The sequence below is a fragment of the Rattus norvegicus genome, chromosome 11 (genome assembly GCF_021556685.1).
Source record: "Rattus norvegicus strain SHRSP/BbbUtx chromosome 11, alternate assembly SHRSP_T2T, whole genome shotgun sequence".
NCBI classification, from domain to species: Eukaryota; Metazoa; Chordata; class Mammalia; order Rodentia; family Muridae; genus Rattus; species Rattus norvegicus.
Window position 1 is genome coordinate 88273036 of NC_141544.1, and position 20917 is coordinate 88293952.

Here is a 20917-nt window from a genome sequence, read left to right on the forward strand (position 1 = left end):
AGGGATGCAGGATAGTTCAATATACAGAAATTCATCAACGTAATCCCCTATGCAAACAAACTCTAAGAGAAAAACCACATGATCATTTCATTAGACGCTGAGAAAGCATTTGACAAAATTCAACATGCCTTCATGTTAAAAGTTTGGAAAATCAGGAATTCAAAGCCCATACCTAAACATAGTAAAAGCAATATACAGGAAACTAGAAGCCAACATCAAATAAATGGAGAGAAACTTGAAGCAATCCCACTAAAATCAGGGACAAGACAAGGCTGCTCAGTCTCCCCCTACCTATTCAATATAGTACTCGAAGTTCTAGTCAGAGCAATCAGACAGCGAAAGGAGGTCAAATGGATACATATTGGAAAGAAATAAGTCAATATATCACTATTTGCAGATGATATTATACTCAAGTGACACAAAAAGTTTCACCAGAGAACTACTAAGCCTGATAAACAACTTCAGCAAAGTGGCTGGATATAAAATTAACTCAAACAAATCAGAAGCCTTATTCTAATCAAAGGATAAACAGGCTGAGAAAGAAATTAGGGAAATGACACCCAGGAAAATAGTCACAAATAACATAAAATACCTCAGTGTAACTCTAACCAAGCAAGTGAAAGTTCTGTGTGACAAGAACTTCAAGTCTCTGAAGAAAGAATTTGAAGAAGATCTCAAAAGATGCAAAGATCTCCCGCGCTCATAGATTGGCAGGATTAATATAGTAAAAATGGCCATTTTGCCAAAGGCAATCTACAGATTCAATGCAATCCCCATCAAAATTCCTACTCAATTCTTCATAGAGGTGGGAAGAGCAATTTGCAAATTCATCTGGAATAACAAAAATCCCAGGATATCAAAAACTATCCTCAACAATAAAAGAAATTTTGGGGGAATCACCATTCCTGACCTCAAACTGTATTACAGAACAATAGTGATAAAATTGTATGGTACTAGTACAAAGACAAGCAGGTAGATCAATGGGATAGAATTGAAGACCCAGAAATGAACCCACACACCTATGGTCACTTGATCTTTGACAAAGAAGCTAAAACCATCCAGTGGAAAAAAGCATTTTCAACAAATGGTGCTGGTTCAACTGGAGGTCAGCATGTAGAAGAATGCAAAATGATCCATTTGTATTGCCCTGCACAAAGTTAAGTCTAAGTGATTCAAGGACCTCCACATAAAACCAGATGCACTCAAACTAATAGAAGAAAAAGTGGGGAAGAGCCTCAAACACATGGGGCTTTGGGGCAAATTTCCTGAACAGAACACTAATGGCTTATGCTCTAAGACCAAGAATCGACAAATGGGACCTCATAAAATTGAAAAGCTTCCATAAGGCAAAGGACACTGTCATTTGGACAAAATGGCAACCAACAGATTAGGAAAAGATCTTTACCAATTCTACATCCGATAGAAGGCCATTATCCAAAATATACAATGAACTCAAGAAGTTAGACACCAGAGAGTCAAATAATCCTATTTAAAAAAAATGGGGTACAGAGCTAAGCAAAGAATTCTCAGCTGTGGAATATCAAATGGCTGAGAAGCACCTAAAGAAATGTTCAACATCCTTAGTCGTTAGGGAAATGCAAATCAAAACAACCCTGAGATTTCACCTCACACCGGTCAGAATGGCTAAGATCAAAACTCAAGTGACAACAGATGCTGTTGTTTGGTTTTAGAGTCCAGTCACAGAAGCATCTTGGAAGCTACCTGTTGAGCTGTTTCTAGAAAGGTTCCAAAGAAGTTGTTAAAGTGACCCCATTGCATGATCTGGGTTCTAGACTCAACACAGGGAAGGAAGAGTGAACCAAGTTCTAGGATTGATGTCTTTCTGCTTAGGGACCATGAGCACACGTGACTAAGCACCTCATGTCCAGCTGCCACAACTAGGGCTACCCACCAACATGTCCTCTAAGACATGGCCGACTGTACCACCAAGTGTAAGCCAAAGAAAACCCATCATTCCTTCTGCTTTGTTTGTTTGTCTGTCTGTCTGTTTGTTTGTTTGTTTAAATCAGGTATTTCGTCACAGTATTGAGAAAAGAAACTGGCAAAATACATTTGGCTGATGAGGAGGAGCCAAACACTGAGACAGTCTCCTTGAAGTCAGGGACCTAGAAAGCAAGGCAAGTGAACTTTGTAAAAAGAGTTTAAATGTCCTACTAGAGAAGCTGTACATATGTTTGTGGGCATATGTGAGGATTTCCTTAGATGGACCACAAATGCCTGTAAACCCTGGGTAGCTTTCCCTGAGAGCTTTGTGACCTTACCAGCTTCAGAGCAGTCGTTTTCTGTAGAACCAAACTCCCTACCAGTGACACTTTTAAAAGCAAGTGAAAATTCCCATGTTTATTTCTTAAGACTGGGTACCATTTTATTGGCTCCTTGACCATCCATGTGTCTTTGGAATCCCAGTCATTGACATTATCTATGTCCTAATAGTGTGTTTTCTTATTTGTGTGCATTTGTATTCTGAACATGAGTTCCAGTCGTTTTCATCACAGGGAAATGAAATATGTTTATATTCAAGCCTGTTGGAACTTTTCCTTTCTTCCTTCCTCCTGCCACCTTTTTTTTTCTCTGTGTAGCCTTTTCTGTCCTGGAACTAACTCTGTTTCCCAAGTGCAGGGATTAAAGGCATGTGCCGCCACCACCACCTAGCACGTCTATAGAATTTCATTTTAGTCCAACGAACAAACTGTAGGGTTGTAAAAATCTTGCATTTTCTCCTGAGTACTTTTGATTTCATTGTAAATATTTGCCTCTATAAACACAAGAAAGTCATATTGTCAATGGCTGGAGGTGAGAAGAACCTTTTTTCCCCCAAAAATTCATACTAAAATTTCACACCTCCATCCATTGAATATTTCCTCAGTTTCCCCACCAGTGTGAAGTGTTACTTATTCATTATGAATCTCTCTGTATGTGCACGCTCTGTACCTTCTTATGTTATGCTGCCAGCTTTGCACAGTTCTTTTTATTTAAAATAAATTACTGTCAGTAAAGTAGTAGTAGTAGTAGTAGTAGTAGTAATAGTAGTAGAGTAGTTGTGTGTGTGTGTGTGTGTGTGTGTGTGTGTGTGTGTGTGTGTGTGTGTGTGTGAGAGAGAGAGAGAGAGAGAGAGAGAGAGAGAGAGAGACCTTTGCCCATCCTGGATCTTCCTAACCCAAGTCTCCCAGAATTATATAGGCCTTGAGTCACTCCAAAGAAAGTCAATCTGCCTCCTTGCAGTTGGCCCTAGTGTAGTTAGTCACTGTACGGCTGTTCGTGCTCTTCATCATCACTGCTCCCCTTGCCTTCACAGATCTATCAACCAACGCTCTGCTCCCTGATGGCAGGAAGAGCCACAGGGTACAAATGGCGCTCATTGGGCAACTTTGTAGAGTCAGTTGTCGTTGTCCATGTCCGGGTGGGTCTGCATATAGTTTGCATCCCTGGGCTTGCATCATTAAGCTGCAAACACCTTTATCCATTATGCCTCACTGGTCCTATGTTTCTGATATATTTTTATTTTAAAATTTGCCAACTATCTCACACGTTCTTTTTCATTTGAACTCTGGAGAAAATTTTGTGTTGACTAACGAGATAAGGAAAATCTTCTAGAGGATTTTGCTGCCCCTGATTTGGGGACTTGGGAACAGTCTACATATTTACAATAGTGGGCCTTCTTTACAATCTTTTGCTTTGTTGTTCTGAGACATTGTAGTCCAGCCTGGCGTTGAATGCTCAGTCTTCTCATCCCAGCTTCCTCACTGCAGGAACTACAAGTGTAGGCACCTGGTTAACAGCAAGTCTGCATTTAAGCATCATGGGACATATTTTTTATTCTACTGGGAGTTTTTAGATTTGTTTATTTTGTGCATATGAATGTTCTATCTGCCTTTACACCTGCGTGCCAGAAGACAGCATCAGGTCACAGATGGTTGTGAGACGCCATGTTATCCCTGGAAGAACAACCACTGCCCCTAACCACTGAGCCTTCTCTTCAGCCCTCCTACTATCTTATTTGTAGAGTTGCATTATTTTCTTTATAAATATACTGCTTATTTCATGTTAGATCTATTCCTATTCAGTCTGTGGGTTTTACTTAGAATTTTAGGAGTGGGAATAATTTGGGGAAAAAGGTGACATATCTGAACCTACAGAGGAGGATCAAAATAAGTTTTTGATTTTCCTAGCAGTATCAGATTGCTTCCAATATATTTAAAGGATACATTACTGTTAAGTGTTTCTTTCTAATTTTTGTTTTCATCAGTTCCCCAGCTAATTTACAATGGCTAATAACAAAACAGACCACTAGATGGCAGAATAAGATACCTTTCTTGGATTTTCACAAACCTTTTTAAATAAGAAACCCATTCACAAATTCATGTTGTTTTACAGCTTACCGCACTCAAAATCTACAGACAATAGCATTGATCTTAAGATCAGTAGAAGATAGGAAAAATATATGTCTAAAACAACCATCATGAACTATTACATTTCATTAACTTTCCTCATATAAGCATACTGTTGTTTGGTCTACAGTTCTCTCCCTTACCTTATTCAAAGCTATAGAGTGGTACTTTGAATATTCTGGTTTATATTTTCCTCTATAAGGAAAGCATCTTCTCCAGATTTTTTTTTTTTTGGTTCTTTTTTTCCAGGGCTGGGGACCGAACCCGGGGCCTTGCGCTTCCTAGGTAAGCGCTCTACCACTGAGCTAAATCCCCAGCCCCTCTTCTCCAGATTCTCAAACTGTGTGTTCTACCTTAAGTGCATCTTCCTCCTTATATGTAGTAATTTTCATAACTGACTAACCAGGTCCCTCATGGCTGCCAGAGTTCTTCTCTTCTATCGAAGCAAAATGTAGAGCAACTTACCTCCAATAACATCTTTCAGCAGCGTTTCTCAAGCAGTATCTCATGTTTCTTTAGTGGACTGTTAAATAAAGTCGGTCAAGTCCAGACGTTAGCCTGTCTGTCTGTCTGTCTGTCTATAATCTATCATCTATATAATGTGATATAAAAATGTCAGAATGCAATTCTTAGAGAAAAATGAAAGTTTCTTTAGTAAATTTAGTAAATTTTATATATACATCTGTATGAGCATATAGATTGGGTTGTGATTATAAAACTTATTTCTTGTTGTGTTTTATGTCCAAAAAAGTGTATAAAAATCAGAAGAGACCTGCTATCCCCTCTCAGGCTTTGTGTTGCCTAGTGTCTTGTGGCTATCAAATCTCCACTTTGTGAACCAGTTCATGAACCACACATGTCATCTTAAGAGTCTTAGCAGTCTTTCCTGCTCTGACCTTCCCAGGGGCTGAGGCTCTGAACTGTACTGAGAGTTCCTCAGAAATCTGTGAAGCCGCCACCACTCCAGAGAGGCTAGGTTGTCTCAAGTCCTTCCACTTATCCTGGAATAGCAAGTGCTGGCCCCAAATCTCATCTCCTAGATCCCATGCCTGGTGTTCTGAAGGGATGATGGTGACATCATGCTCTGTGATGTGAGAGATTCACAGATGACTCAGTCTCACTGAAGAGTGAGCCCCCTTAACCTTAACTCACCTTCTTTGCCCCATATCAATCCATACCTTAAATTTTATTTTATCAGCTTACTCATCATTCTTTTCATTGTAGTGGAATTCTCCGGATGAGTATTTAGATATGAAGATACTGTGTTTGCATTGAGAAGTGTCTGACCTCAAATGTCACTGTTACCATGTTTCTCCTGCAGATCTTTGTGGGCATCTAATCCTCAGACTTCTTGTTTGTAAAGTGGACATTATTGTAGCGCAGTCTCATAAATCCATGGTCTACATCAAAGATGAAAACACAGCAAAGGCAATTGATTCTAGTAGTAGCAACCTTAAAGACAAAAGGCTCTGCATAACAGTCACTGCCTCTCTAATTCCAATGCTCTCTAATTATGTATTTCAGCTGCCTTATCCTTCATCCATTATTCTTGAGTATAAATAGTTGACTTTTGTGTGAAATTCTTTCTTTTTGCTTAAAATGGTGTTTCTACCACAGCTTCCTGTGGCGTGGTCTGTAAGGGGTGTTAGCTGACCATTGTTTGCTTTAAAAAATAAAGAATAGCTTAGTTAAGTCCAATTCTATCATGAATTTCATGACTCTATTGAAAAAGGGCAGACACAAAGTTTAAATTTTTGAAAACAAAAAGGGAACTTAGAACATATTTTACAATATTTGATATATTTTGAAAAACTTAAGTGCCCTGCTTCCTTTCCTGTTCTGGCAAGTAAGTAGAAAGGTGGGAAGACTTTGAATATTCTGTCCCCACTGCAGAACTGCACCTGGGTAAGTATCCTGTGTGGCTTGAACAATATTGATTGAAAACATGGGACAAAATAGAAAGATCAAGTCTAAAATTTTTCAATTAATGTTCATACCTTAGTCAAGTTGATTGACTCTGGGACTAAACTTTTGTTTAGATATATCATCTACCATGGCATAAAATATGAACTACACGAAAACAAAGAATAGGTAGGAATCATGTTCTTGGTTTGTTTCTCCAAATGGCTAATGGTCTAGCAAGATGCCAATAGAGGGCCTTGGTTAGTCCTGTCAAAAGATGCATCAGGGTTTGCTGTGCAGTTGATTGTGATTATTTTATATTTAGTACTTCATACCTTAAAGTTACTCCAGGAAGAGATTTTAGAGTATGGCGTTATGCTGCTTCATTTTATGGATGTTTAAACACAGAGAGTCATGAGATGCCCACGTTCCCATAGAAAGTTAGTAGTACTGTAGAAATAAATGCCAAATTTCCCAATTCTCAGAGTGAAATAATTCCTCATCCTCTCCCTTTCTTCCCAACTTCTTTCTTCCTCCCACTTTCTCTCTCTTGTGTTTCCTTTTCCCTCCCCCGTTATTCTTCCAGGCAGCTTTCCAAAGTTAGAGTCAAATGATCGCTGGCCAAGAGAGACCCCAGAGAGGACAGTAGGACAGCAGTCAGTGAGCATCTGTTAACGTTTTACTCTCATGTTAAACATCAACAAGAGACTTAGGATAAACTCTCTGGGGTGGCCTAAGTTCTGTTGCACACAGGCAACATGTGCTATCTGCTGTGTCTTTCCCAACTCCAGAGATTCCTAAGTAGCTAAGCAGAAAACAATACCTGGTAGACAATCACAAGGCAAAACTAGAGTCCATTAGAAATTAAGGATTTCTTCAGAGCTCTCACCCGTTTGTCCTAGGTTTTCCAGATCTCACCGTTCCTGAGTTTAAGCAGCGTTTAGCCCTTGCATTCATTGTGTACTTGAAAACTTCAGTAGCTTTTTATTTATTTGGGCTTAGTTCTGTTTTTAATTCATGCATTCTTAGTATGTTAAACGTATGAAGTTGATGAATAAAATAGATGAAGAAGACTGTAATCGTTTCTATTATTTTAAAATTTTGGTTTCCTTTTGGTAACTATATTTTAATTAAAATAAGGTTTGTTCATTTAAACAAATCTCTTTTAAATTATTTTAGAATACCTTTGGAATCGTTGTAAAAAATATTTGCTGGGCAGTGGTGGTGCATGACTTTAATCCCAAGAGGCAGAAGTTGGCAGATCTCTGTAAATTTGAGGCCAGCCATATCTTCAGAGTGAATTCCAAGACATGCAGGAGTAAACAGAGAAGTCCTACCTCAAAAAAACTAATAATAATAATGATAATGATAATAATAATAATAATTTAATAAAAATGTTTATCTCTCTTTTCAAGTTGTTAGTCTGCAGGGTTTCTTAGGCCACTCCAAAACAAAAACATATAGGTATGATAGTTCTAATGAGATGCTACCATAGTCTCCAGCATTTAAATGCTTTATTTCCAGTTGGTGGTGCTGTTTGATGAGGCCTAGAGAGTTTGAGTTTATTTGGGTGAGTTTGTTACTGAAGGCAGGCTTTGAGAGTTTAAAGACCCATGCCATTCTCAGCAGTCTCTCTGCTTCCTCCTTGTGGTTTAAGATGTGAGCTCTCAGCTCTCTGCTCCACCATCATGACTACCTGCTAGCATATCTCTTCACTGTGGGGGTGATTAACTCCTACCCATCGAGAAGTGTAAACTCAGACAAATCTTTCCTTCTTTAAATTGTCATGACCTTGCTATTTTATCACAGCAATAGAAAAGTAATTAATACACTAGGTTATGGTCCCAGTTCTTGGTTATTCTTCAGAACATAATGGTAAGACCCTATGGCTGAAGACATCACATACTTGAGCCATAGGCCATGGAGAAATGAAAGTGGTACCTACCTGGAAGACTCATCCAAGTTGTCTAGGTTTCACATGCTAAAGGATGCTATACATGTTACTGAAGGAGAAAGTCAGCAAAAGTCTTACCCAGCAATGAACCCTGCAAGCTTCAATATTGACTAAGCTGATGCAATACTGGCCTGAACATTATGGGAGTAACCAAATACTTTGTGACTGAATTTAGAAAGATTTTTGAATTTTATAGACTTTGAAATTTTAGAAAGACTGGATATGCAAAGAGGCTTAAACTTTGAAAGGGATTTTGGATGATTTAGAGATGCTGGATTTTTTTAACGTGTTCAAATTTTTGAAGACTGTGGAACTTTAAAGTTTGGAATATGTTTATATATTTAAGATTGATCTTAATATTATATCCTGGGATGATAAGAAAGGAAAGACTAGGACTTAACGGTATGGATTTGTGTGTAAGGTTGATGGGGCATCAGTTGTGTTGGCTAGTTTTATCAACATGATACAAGCTTGAGTCTTTAAAAGGGAAAGCCTCAGAATAGGACCCCCTTGGGGGGAATTAGAGGAAAGATTGAAAGAGTTGAAGGAGCTTACAATCCCATAAAACAACAAGACCAACCAACCAGAGCTTCCAGGGACTAAACCACTACTGAAAGACTATACATGGACTGACCCAGGGCTCCCTGTAGCAGAGAATAGCCTTGTTGGGACAGCAGTAGAAGGGGAAGACCTTGGTCCTGCCAAGTTGGACCTCCAGAGCAGGGGAATATGTGGGAGGGCAATAAGGGGGTTGAACAGGGGGAATACCCATATGAGGGAGAGGGAGGAAAGGGAATGGGGGCTTATGGACAGGAAACCGGGAAGGGGAACAACCTTTGAAATGTAAGTAAAGAAATATATAATAAAAACTTTTTTTTAAAAAAAGGGAGAGCCTCAGTTGGAAAACGACCTACCAGATCAGCCTATGCATAAGACCATGGTGATTCTCCTTATGGATACTAAATATTAGAAGCTACCGCTAACAATGGGCAGTGCCACTACTAAGTCATAGGTCCTATAAGAAAGCATGTTGAGGGGTTGGGGATTTAGCTCAGTGGTAGAGCGCTTGCCTAGGAAGCGCAAGGCCCTGGGTTCAGTCCCCAGCTCCGAAAAATAGAACCAAAAAAAAAGAAAAAGAAAAAGAAAGCATGTTGAAGAAGCCATAAGGAGAGAGCCAGTAAGCAGCAGTCTTCTGTGGGTTCTGCTTCAGTTCCTGGAGTTATGGACTTCCCTAGATGATGGTCTACAGCTCTATGTTGAAATAAACACTTTCTTCTCCAAGTTGCTTTTGGTCGTGTTTTCCCTTTATCCAGAAATACTAACACAATAAAATAATGAGACAAAAAAAAAGGAACCAAAAGATACAAAGGTAGGAAAAGAAGTCAACAAGAAGTCAATGTAATGTACCCCTGTTTGCAAGTAAAATGATTTTATACAAGAGGAACTAAAACGTGCAACTCAAAACTCTTAGAATGGATAAATAGATTAAGCAAAAGTGAGAGAATACAAATCCTAAAAATCAGTACTCTTCCTGTTTATCAACTACAAACATAATGAAAAATAATCAGGAACCCATTCCCACAAACATAATAATGCCAAAACATGAAAGCTTGGAATAACCTCACAGAGGAAATAGAAGAGATCTACAACAAAACCTTAAGCCACTTACAAAAAGACATTGATGATGAAAGTAGACAGAAAGGCCTCCCATGCTCATGGATCAGGTCAGCACTGTGAAAAATGCCCATTCTGCCAAAAGTAACCTATAATTCAAGTGCAATCTCAAAATAGATCTCAGCAATTTTCTTCATAGAAACATACAAAAATGTTATCATTCATATGAATGCACAAAAGTCCACATATAGCCAGATAACCTTAACGCATATAATACCACAAGAGGGGTGAGCATACTTGACTCTGAGTTATAACATAGAACTAGAGTATTAAAAACAGCACGGTACTGGCATAAGAAACTGATACATAGATAAATAGAATAGGATAGAAGCCCTACGTAGATGTTCATTCAAACACAGCTTCCTGAATTTTATGAAAGAATTGAAAGTGGGAACTAAGAAAAGGTCAGCATCTTCGACAAATGGTGTTTAGAAACCTGGACAGTGACATGTGGAAAAGTACATCTAGATTAATATCATATATCTCATTTTATGATATTAGACTCCAAGTAGGTTAAAGATCTTTGTGTAAAACCTGATACCCTGAAACTACTATATACGCTCTGTACTGTAGTTCAGATAATATGACTACCAATCAACAGAGAGTATCTTATGGAACTTATAGCTTTAGTCTAGCAAGAAAACTTGTCAACTTAGTGAAATGACAGCCCAGAGAATTCAGAGACTCTGCTAAATATCATCCAATGGAAAATTAATAGTTAGACTATATAAAGAACTCAAAAAGTAAACTTCAACCAAATAAACAACCCCATTTTAAAAGTGAACAATGTCACTAGACAGAGTTCTGAAAAGCAGAAATACAAATGAATGAATAACTCTTAAAAAGTCTTCAAAATCTTTAGCTGTCATGGAAACGCTGATATTGAAACAGCTTAAGATTCTATTTCAACCCAGCCAGTAAGGCCACTAACAATTTCAACCTAGCCAAGATAGTCCCCATCAAGGATATATATGACAACAAATGCTGGCATATATGTGGTGAAAGGAGCACATTTCTACAGAGTTGGTAGGAAATAAACTGATGTAGGAACTTTGAAAATTAATCTAATAATCCCTCTAGAAAACCAAAACCAACCTAGAAATAGAGACAAGCCACCAGACAAAGCACCCATACACCTCATAGGCCCATACTCAAAGAAATACATATGCTACTATGGACATATGTGCATGCCCATGTTCACTGCAGTTCCATTTGCAGTAACTAAGAAATATAATCAGTCTAGATCTTAAACTACTGATGAATGAATGAAGAAAATGTTCTCTGTATACTAAAAAGGAATATACCTCAACTTCACAGGAAATTAAATCATCATATGGTCAGGTAAATGAATGGATCTGAAAAATGAATAGAGAGTGAGATATCTAAGTCTCAGGAAGACAAATGGCACATTTTTTCTCAAACTTGACCATCCGAGTATCAACTCTTTAAACCAGAATGGCAATGGTAGGGATGGAATTTCCTTAAAGGATGGAAAACACTAGAGCAAGGTAAAGAGAAGGTGAGGAGAGAGACAGCTGAAGATGGAGACCCCATTGGGATGAGGGAAAGATAAGGGAAAAGAGAGGACAGGAGGGGAGTGTTAATCATAATAAAGGGAGTGTGGAAAACGCCATATGGAAAGTTATGAGCTGGTAACGCAATTTAAAAATCGTAAAAGAGTAAGGAGGCAGATACCTGACAAGGCTCAATAATTCTGCTCCTAAAAGCAAAGAGTCATTAAGCAAAGAGCCAGGGCCAGCTGTGAGATATCTCCCTAAGAGCAAAGGGACCTAGAATAAACCTAGAAGCTCTACAAGCAAATTAGCACCTTTCTCTTCCTCTTATTTGCTCACCAAGAGTGGTTGACACTATTGCTGAACCAACACACACACACACACACACACACACACACACACACACACACACCTTGAGTATAAAATAGAGAAGTCAAGTCAAAGCCAAGCTAGAAGCTTTCTCTCTGCTGACTAGCTTTTGCTATACCTGATGGTGCTAAGCGAGTTGTTAGAAGAAACAAAAACAATTAACAGTGCAGGTCATCTGTGAGTTCTGCAAACTCACCTGCCAGACAGGATTGCCCATTGGTGTGAAATGGCACAACTGTTACGGGGATAACCAGCCATTCTCTGGTTGGATTTGTGGCCTATTCCACAATTTCAAGGCTATTAATTAATAATATGGGAACAAAATTCACATTCACCTGAGCTAGGTAAAATGACTTTTCTGTTTACTAATCTTAATTCAATTTTAACCTGTAACTATGAGTAATTACCAAATAAATAGTAATGCTAAAAGACAAGAAGCCTTTAAGGAAATAAGATGAAAAACCTACTTTTCTCCAATCAGTTAAAACGTGAACTTAATCTCCAACAAGAAGGAATTACTGGTAATGAACTTGGAGATATGAACATCAACTATAAACATAGCTGTTAGATGCTTTAAAGGTTGCAACAGAAGAGATTAGACAGAAGAGGGACTTATTGCCATTTCCCAAGCAACCCATCAGGAACGAAGCCGTGGCCGAAAGAGTCACTTCTGCAGAGAAGCTGCTAGAGCTCTCCAGGAAGAAGAAATCACCTTACAACAGTCCAAGTCTAAGCAAGAGATCCTGTCAGGAGCCACTTTGCACAAAACACTAATTTATAAAACTCAAGGTGCATTTGGAGCGGTCCAAAGAGAAGCTGAGGACCGTTGGGCTGCAAAGTGTGTGTGAGCAAAGGTCAGAGCCAACCTACCTGGCAGGCAGAGCAGGACACAACCAATGATGGGCAGCTTTCTCTGTCTTCCTTTCTTCTCTTCCTGCCTTCTTTCCCTCCCTCCCTATCTCCCTCTTCCCCCGTCCCCCTTTTCCTTCCTTTCTTTTCTTTGCTTTGTTTTTGACTTTACGCTTTTGAAATAGGGTCTCTTTCTGTATGTAGCCCAGGACGGCCTGAAAAATCAACCATGCATTCCAGATTAACCTCAAAACTCATGGCAGTAACCCTACCTCCTCTTCCCAACGGCTGGGGACAGGACCCATGGTGCTGGGCTTCATGGCCATGTCTGCTGGAGCTTGGGGGTGGGAGTGGGGGTTGTGGGGGGAGGTGGGACTGTGGCTTGTACCTACCTTTCTCCTCTGAGGACAAATGTGTTGACCGCTCTTCACAACTCCCTGACTGAAAGGACTAATTTGGGTTTCACAGTTAAGTAAAGGATGGCTGGTTTCTTGGAGGATCAGCTGTGACAGCTGGGGTTGACTGAGATGCCCCAGGTCCCAGCCAGCAGAGCCTCTCAGTGTGGGGTCCTAATCTCTGGAATTTCAACCATATGTTTTGAGAAAGACCTTTTGTTTCCTTTAGAAACCGGTTCTCACTGTATCTAGAGATAAAGACTGATCTCCTGTGCCACTGGGCCCCACAGCTGGGCACAGACATGGAAATCAGAGGTTCCGCTGGTCCTAGGGGACACAAAAGGAGAGTCTGAATATGTTGCTGTTTCACAGCTTTGCTTTGTTCCAGCAGTGACTGCAGATCTGCACTGCTCCAGGAAGGACATGTGACTTCTGCGAAACGCAAATGATGTTAATAAGGAGCAAATTTAGCTCAGTTATAGTCACTGGACCCTTTTTGTGTCAAGCACCATGTTAAACATTTTAGGAACATGAGCTCATGCTTTCCTCAAAGCAATCCCTTGAGGTAAAAATTGTTTTTTCTAGTTTACAGCTTAGAAAGCTCTGGTAGCCAGACTGAGGGGCTTCTCAGGCTCCACCCATAGTCCACCTCTTGGGGAGCCAAGTTTTGCATCTGGATCTGACTAGCAGGAAAGCCAATGGTCTAAAAAAGGGGGATGTTTTTACACAAGACAGAGCACTTTATAAGGAGTCATGCAGAACCTAACTCCTCCTTACAAGTTACATGCTGTGAAGTCTGTGTTGCCAGTGTCACTTGGTTCCCATAACCCAAAGCTGATAATTCATAATAGCATTTTATACCAATATTTTTGCGGAAATCAGTTAATTAATTCATGTATATGAGAGTCATTGATGTTAGAGTCTGTGTACAAGTTGATTACTATTTGGATCTTTTTTGAAGCTCATGTTTTCACACCAAGATATGACGCCTTTCTATCAGAAGTCCGAAACAATCTTGGGAGAGGTAACGCGATCTAGGAAGGCACTTTATAAACTGCAAAGTATTGTATAAATGAGGTACTGTTTAAGCAGTCCCCTTATAATTCTAATACACTGTGAGGGATTATAGTAGCTTGGGCCAGTTCCTGTGAGACTAGTAACATGTATCACTATTTAATATTGTTTAACTTTTATTAGCTTCCTTTGACAGCTATGGCATATATTTTCCAAGTAACTTGGCACAGACTTTCTCCTAGGCAGCACTCCCCCTCAGACCCCAGTGCCATTACAGAGAGAGATGACTTCACTCTGAAGGCGGCGGCAGCGGCATGCTCTTGGAATGACCTGCCGAAGCCAGAGCCTAGTGCATAGCCTCAGATCTGCACATGCATTAAAGCTATGAAAGCCGTTCTGTGAAGGAGACAAATACAAACACATGAGGTCACTTCTTCCAGAGGGTAACAGGATGTAGACTCTTGGAAGAAAATAGCCTAAATGTCTTCTTGGAAAATTTTCTCTCTGAGCACAGAACACATTATAAAAATTTTCCACATCTCTCCTACATACAGTAGATCGAACAGTGTGCCTTTTTACTCCACTTTCTCTCTCCTCCTCGCTTCTAAAGTTGGGGTAAAGAAGGAGGAGCTGTGAACAGTTTGGGGACACGAATGATGTCTTCTCTACGGAAAGAGGAGAATAATAGAGCTTGAAAGCCTACTTCCTTGACCGGGTCAATAGTTCAGTTTGTATCCACCATCATCTGACAAGAGGGGAGTATTATAGTCAATTAAAACACACCAAAAACAGGGAGACCTGGCTCAGCTCAATAATTCTACAAATGATTGTTACATCACAATACAGCTACATCCACAAATGTCCCACACACTGACTATATGTATGAATGTGTGTATGTATGCATCTATATGCATATGATGTATGTGCATATGATGTATGTGCATATGATGTATGTGCATATGAGTATCTGCATATGATGTATGTGCATATGATGTATGTGCATATGATGTATGTGCATATGAGTATCTGCATATGATGTATGTGCATATGATGTATCTGCATGTGTATATACACTTTCTCCTGTAGCTCTGGCCTGCATTGCAGCACATAACAACTGAAGAACCCTATACTGGGAAAGAATTTTTAACTCTCAAAGCAAAATCCACGTTCCAGAAACTAATATCACAAAACACACACACACACACACACACACACACACACACACAGAGAGAGAGAGAGAGAGAGAGAGAGAGACCTTCCTTACCCTGCCCCCCCACAAAATATAATTTTTTTCTTATAGACAATATTACACTATTTCTTGTAATATTTCATTATAGTATTTGGTTATTTGGTTACTGAGCCTATATTAAATTAATCCATTAAATGTTCTCAGAGACTCAGTTGTGACAGATAGGGTTGACTTGGATTACCCAGATCTCCCCAGAAGATCTGGGAAGCCATTTATTCTCATCATGTTCTCTTGGTAATTTGTCATGGGTTTAATCTCCAGTTCTTCAAACAGCTACAAAAATATATTTAGGCGGTTCTGCTAAACGCACAGTGTTGGGAAGTCCTCTAGGATAGAGCTTAAAACGGTCTGGATCGCGTTCCCCATATTTGCCATGGTGAAAGCAGGAGCGTTGGTGGAGGAGCAAAAGGCAGAGGAAGAGCTGAGTGCAGAGGCGGAGGAGGAGCAGGAGACAACCGGTGGAAGCATCCTGCAACAGCCGCAGCAGCAGCACGAAGGTAGCCCCGGATATTGTGTACTTGAGCCATGTCCCTCTGTGAGTCCAGCCCCGGCAGCCCCAACCTGCTCAGCGCCAGGTGAGGTGGACACGCTTTGTTCCAGGCCGAGGACCTCTTTGTGAGATGCAAAAAGAGGCAGCCAGAGCCGCAGGAGAAAAGAAGGAGCTAAGTACATCAAGGGCTACATGGAAGGCTGGGTGGAGTTCCGAGACAAGTGCATAGCCAAGAGAGTGGTAGCCAGCCTACATAACACGCCCATAGGTGCCCTCAAGTTCAGTCCCTTCCGTTAGGACCGGTGGAACCTCAAGTATTTGCATCGTTTTACTTGATCTCACCTCAGTAAACACCTTGCCTTTGAGTGCCACGTATGAAGGCAACGCCTGAGAGCAGAGGCTGCCCAAACAAAGCAGGAGACTGACTGCTATCTTCAAAATGTAGAACAGCGACAACACTCCTTGCAGCTGATGGGGATGCTACTAGATCAAATAGCTCCTGGACATTTACTCAATGTCCCACTGAGCAGGAGCTGAGGGCCTGGAAAGAAGCATGGCCAGGAGGGCAGGAACGAGCTTGGCAGGGTACAGTCCAGGACGAGGCCCGATCCAACCGAGGGTTCCTTGCCAGGATCTTCTTAGCCCGTCTACCAGCAGAGCAAGAAAGAACCATAGCCTGTAAGGGACGACTGATGGAAGAAGAAATACCAGCCCTGCCCCCTTCTGATCTGCGTCCTGCAGAGTGTAACCATCTAGGCAGATGTTTGCCCTATTCCATAGACCAAGAGTCGGGTAAAGGACCTTTTTTATTGGGGTCTTTTACCCACTTTGACCAAATCCTGTAAGAGCCTGGCTGAGAACTTTATCTAGGATGAAGATCACTGTAGGGGCCTGTTGCATTTTCTTTGATATCTGATTGCTTGCCTCTATCTCAGTGGGCACCTAACAGTATCTGGCTGGAAGAGTAGCCTTCCCTTCCACTAGGGAGTAGTCCGTGGTGTTTGTTCACCATAATCGGGGGCTGAATTAACAGGAATTGGATTGGTGGTCCAACTTGAGGATTGACCACAGTAGATCTTGTTAGCAGAGGTCCAGACATAGTATAGCATGGGGAAAGAGAGTCGCTGCAGTAGCTCTCACAGTGTGAGTGACCAGATCTCCAGAGTTCATCACAATGGCACCCGTGTGAGCATAGACAGAGAGCAGCAGTACCTCCTGAAAAGCTACGCAACACAGCTAGCGTATTCAAGGTCTCAAGGTCTCTGGCATGGTCAACTTACATGAGGCCCAGTGAGCTGCCCCGGGGACTTCATAAGAACCATGCACAAATCAGTGTAGGTGTCGTGCCAGAGCTTCTCCATGTTGTCTCAGTTGGACAGGACCATGCTCGATGAGGTATTTCAGTGGCAGGATGCCCCTATGCTCTGAACATCATCAGCAACATCCCTCATGCAGGAGTCCTTTTGGCTCATGCCCACCACCACATCAGGGTGTCCCAGGGGTGGCTCACTTTAGAGGAAAAAATAGCCCAGGAGCATCACTACCTCAGAGGCTGACTTCACACGTGTCAAAGTTTCATTGCCAAGGAGTGTATTGATATAGCCATCTAGGTGCTGGTAGAAGGGTATGGATGGCCACCAAGGAGACCTGTGCAAACATGAGTGGGCACAGATTGGATCATTTTGAGCAACTTCTTAAAAATTAATATCATCTGGAAATTTTCTCATGGTCCAACCAAGAACAATATTGGGCCAAATGTCTCCATCATGAGCACATCATGTTGACAAACTGAATCATGGCCCTAACAGAAACCAGTTCACTATGATACAGTATGCAAATGGGTCTATATAATCATTAATGTCTGGGAAGCACAGAGCTATGATCACAATTCTTGAACTTTCTTGATTTCTTTACATTTTTAAAATCACTGAAAGCCCAAAGTGTTCTTTTATACGTGGGTTGCATCTGTTTTGCATATTATAAATGAATTAATTTATCCATTTTCTATTTATTTAGCAAGAATATACCATGGTGACATAGTTATACATTTTAATGTATTTATTCTATGTATGGTTTAATAACAAAACTTAGGTGCTCATAATCACCACTGAACTTAATCCTTCACACTGTCAAACATCACATCCACTCTGAAACTCTGAAAACTCTGCTCTCATAAAATAACAGAAGTAAAAAAAAAAAAAACAGGTTAAACCATTAATGTGAAAACTCTTCAACCCTCTGTGCTCAGGGAGGTGGATGGTCTTGATCTTCACAGTGCTGGAGGCAGAGCAGTGGCCTTCTCCATCCTGTCTGAGACTCCTGGGTACTGGTGGTGCCACCAGCCAGCACTGTGTTGGCCAAGGGGTATTCGCATATGATTATATCTATGAGCTACGGGTCTCTGTAGTATACTGTTATGATTTTATGTTAGACAGAAGTGGGGAATCAATATAATTTTCTACCAAAAAAGGGATAACATCAGCTCTCCCCTGAAAACATTTTTTACTTCACTGAGTAAGGAGTAGGAGGGAATTGAATCAGCTCCTGATTGGTGATGCCTGTTTCCTGCCAGCACACTCCCACATTCATACACATACATCCCAGGGGTCCTAAAGACCAGTGCCGAGAAGAATAACATTGTAAAAGTTTGCTCATCTCTCAATAGAAAACAGCTTTCTCAGCCTCGGTACTCCAGATGTTTTGGCTATAAAAATTCTTTGCTGTAGGGAGATTCCCTATGCATTATGGACCATTAAATGATTCATAAATCCCACTCACAGGATGCCAATCCTCTTCCACAGTGGGAACAAACAAACGAAAACAAACAAACAGAGTAAAACATATAAAACCATACAAGGGTCACCCCCTGTCTCCTGTACTTTGCTGAGAATCGTGTAATAGACTAAAGGGGAAATGAGTGTGGTTCCATAGCAAGACTATTTATTACTGTTGCAAGGCTCCAAATGGCATTAATGCTAAGACTGTAATGATGGATAGGATGTAGCGAAAGAGCGTGAGTGGGGAGGGGCTGTGCTGTAGTCTGTTGCCTGGTTTATGCACCTCTTGGGCTGTTATAGAGATGTGGTTCCTTTGGTTGAAACAGGAAAGAAAAGCGAACAAGGATGATTCTGTAAAGAGACAGTGAATTCAGGTTAGTGTGGATCAATTGTGAAGCATTCGAGAAGCAGCTGAACGGTAGGAACACAGTAAGCAGACGAAGTGCCACCCTAGACTATAAGCCTGCTTCTTTGTTATGCAAAACTGAAAAAGAGCCATAAAACTAACCATATCTCAAAAAAATGTAGTGACAATTTTCATTGATTCACTGTCTTCCACGTACTCCTAAAATATCAAATAATAGTGTGTGTGTGTGTGTGTGTGTGTGTGTGTGTGTGTGTGTGTTGGCACATGTGTGTAGTATTACCTACCCTTTTAGTACTGAACACTAGTCTAAGAAAAGTGGAGTAAGTGTCCAAATAATATATTACCATCATAATTATTTTTTTTAAGACAGGCATATTGGCTTAGCAGATAAATGTGTTTGCCATCCAAGTCTGACAACCTGACTTTGATCTGATGCTAGGAATCCACAGTAGGACAGGACCAGCTCCTGAATGTTGTCATCTGCCTTCTTCAAGGGGCCGGAAAACTCAGAAACACAGCTATCTGTAATAAACAAACACACACAAAAACCTCCAAATAACAAAATTTGGGCTGATGCCAGAGTTCTCTCTTCCTCTCCTCTACTTCTCCTTTCAATAATTCATTTTATACAACTGACTGTCATATACCAAAAACTGTATACACACACACACACACACACGTACACGCACACGCACACACATGCCATGAAGCTCTAAAGCACCAAATCCATCAAATTTAACTGGAGATAGGAAATACAGTGTGTCCCCGGCTATGACACAAATTGATGTTCCCCAGGATCCAAGGCAAGATCATGCATTCCAGCTCTGTTCATTTGTATGATGTAGCTTTTGAGCTTTGGTTTTAGTGATAAACAAGAATTAGAGAATGAAGAGAGGAAGGGATGCTGTAGGCTGAGAGCTAACTGCGTGTTAGAATGGTACCCCGCTGTCCTGCTGGGTTAAATACCGCAAGCCAAAGCAGCTTGAGGAAGAAGAGGTTCCTTTGGCTTATGCATCCAATCCATCATCAGCCAAGGCAGAAACCTGGAGACAGGAAATACAGCAGAAGCTGAGGAGGAGTGCCACTTCCTGTCTGGCTTTACATGGCTTGCTCAGTTTGGCTTTCCTATGCACCCAAGGACCACCTACCCATGGAAACACTACCTACAGTGTTCTGGGTCCTTCCACATCAATCATCAATTAGGAAAATTGATGCCCATCAGCTTGTCTACATGCCAATCTGATGTAACTATTTTCTCAGTTGAGGTTTCCTTTCCCAAGATGATCCTAGGTAAGGTAAAGTTGAGAAATAAAACAATATGAAAACCCATCATGAACAATAACAACAACAAAAACAAAACAGAAACTAACCAACACAATTCCTCTTCTTAACTATGGTGGGGTTTTTTGGGGGGGTTGGTTTTTGGGGTGTTTTGTTTTGTTTTGTTTGGTTTGGTTTGGTTTGGTTTTTGTTTTTTTTTTGGTTTTGTTTTACTTTTCAGATGTTCTATCCCAATAATATTCAAATCCATTTTTAATATATAAGTTTGTGAAATCAAATAACATGCGATAATGTTTATCAGATGTGATTTCTCTGAATTTCAGGTTTCACTTGAGAAGGCAATAAAGCACAGTGAAATTTTAAGCATATACTTAAGTCCCTGATCTTTCCAACCAATGTAGCATTTCTCCCATGACTTTCTTTTTTTAAATGCATTTTTATTTACACTTTAAATGTTATTCCATTTCCCAGTTCCCCCTCCAAAAGCCCGCTATCCCACCCCCCTGCTTCTATGGGGTTGCTCCTTAACCCACCTACCCCTCCCTCCCACTTCCCTGCACTGACATTCCCCTACACTGGGGCATCGGCCTTGACAGCACCAAGGGCTTCTACTCCCATTGCTGCCCAACAAGGCCATCCTCTGGTACATATGCAGATGGAGCCATGTGTCTGT

At 40.6% G+C, this 20917-nt stretch overlaps 1 pseudogene; it reads left to right on the forward strand.

Annotated features, from left to right (window-relative positions):
* Nucleotides 1-15702: 15702 nt before the first annotated feature.
* On the forward strand, nucleotides 15703-16664 carry Abt1-ps1 (activator of basal transcription 1, pseudogene 1; annotated as a pseudogene).
* The last annotated feature ends 4253 nt before the right edge of the window (nucleotides 16665-20917 follow it).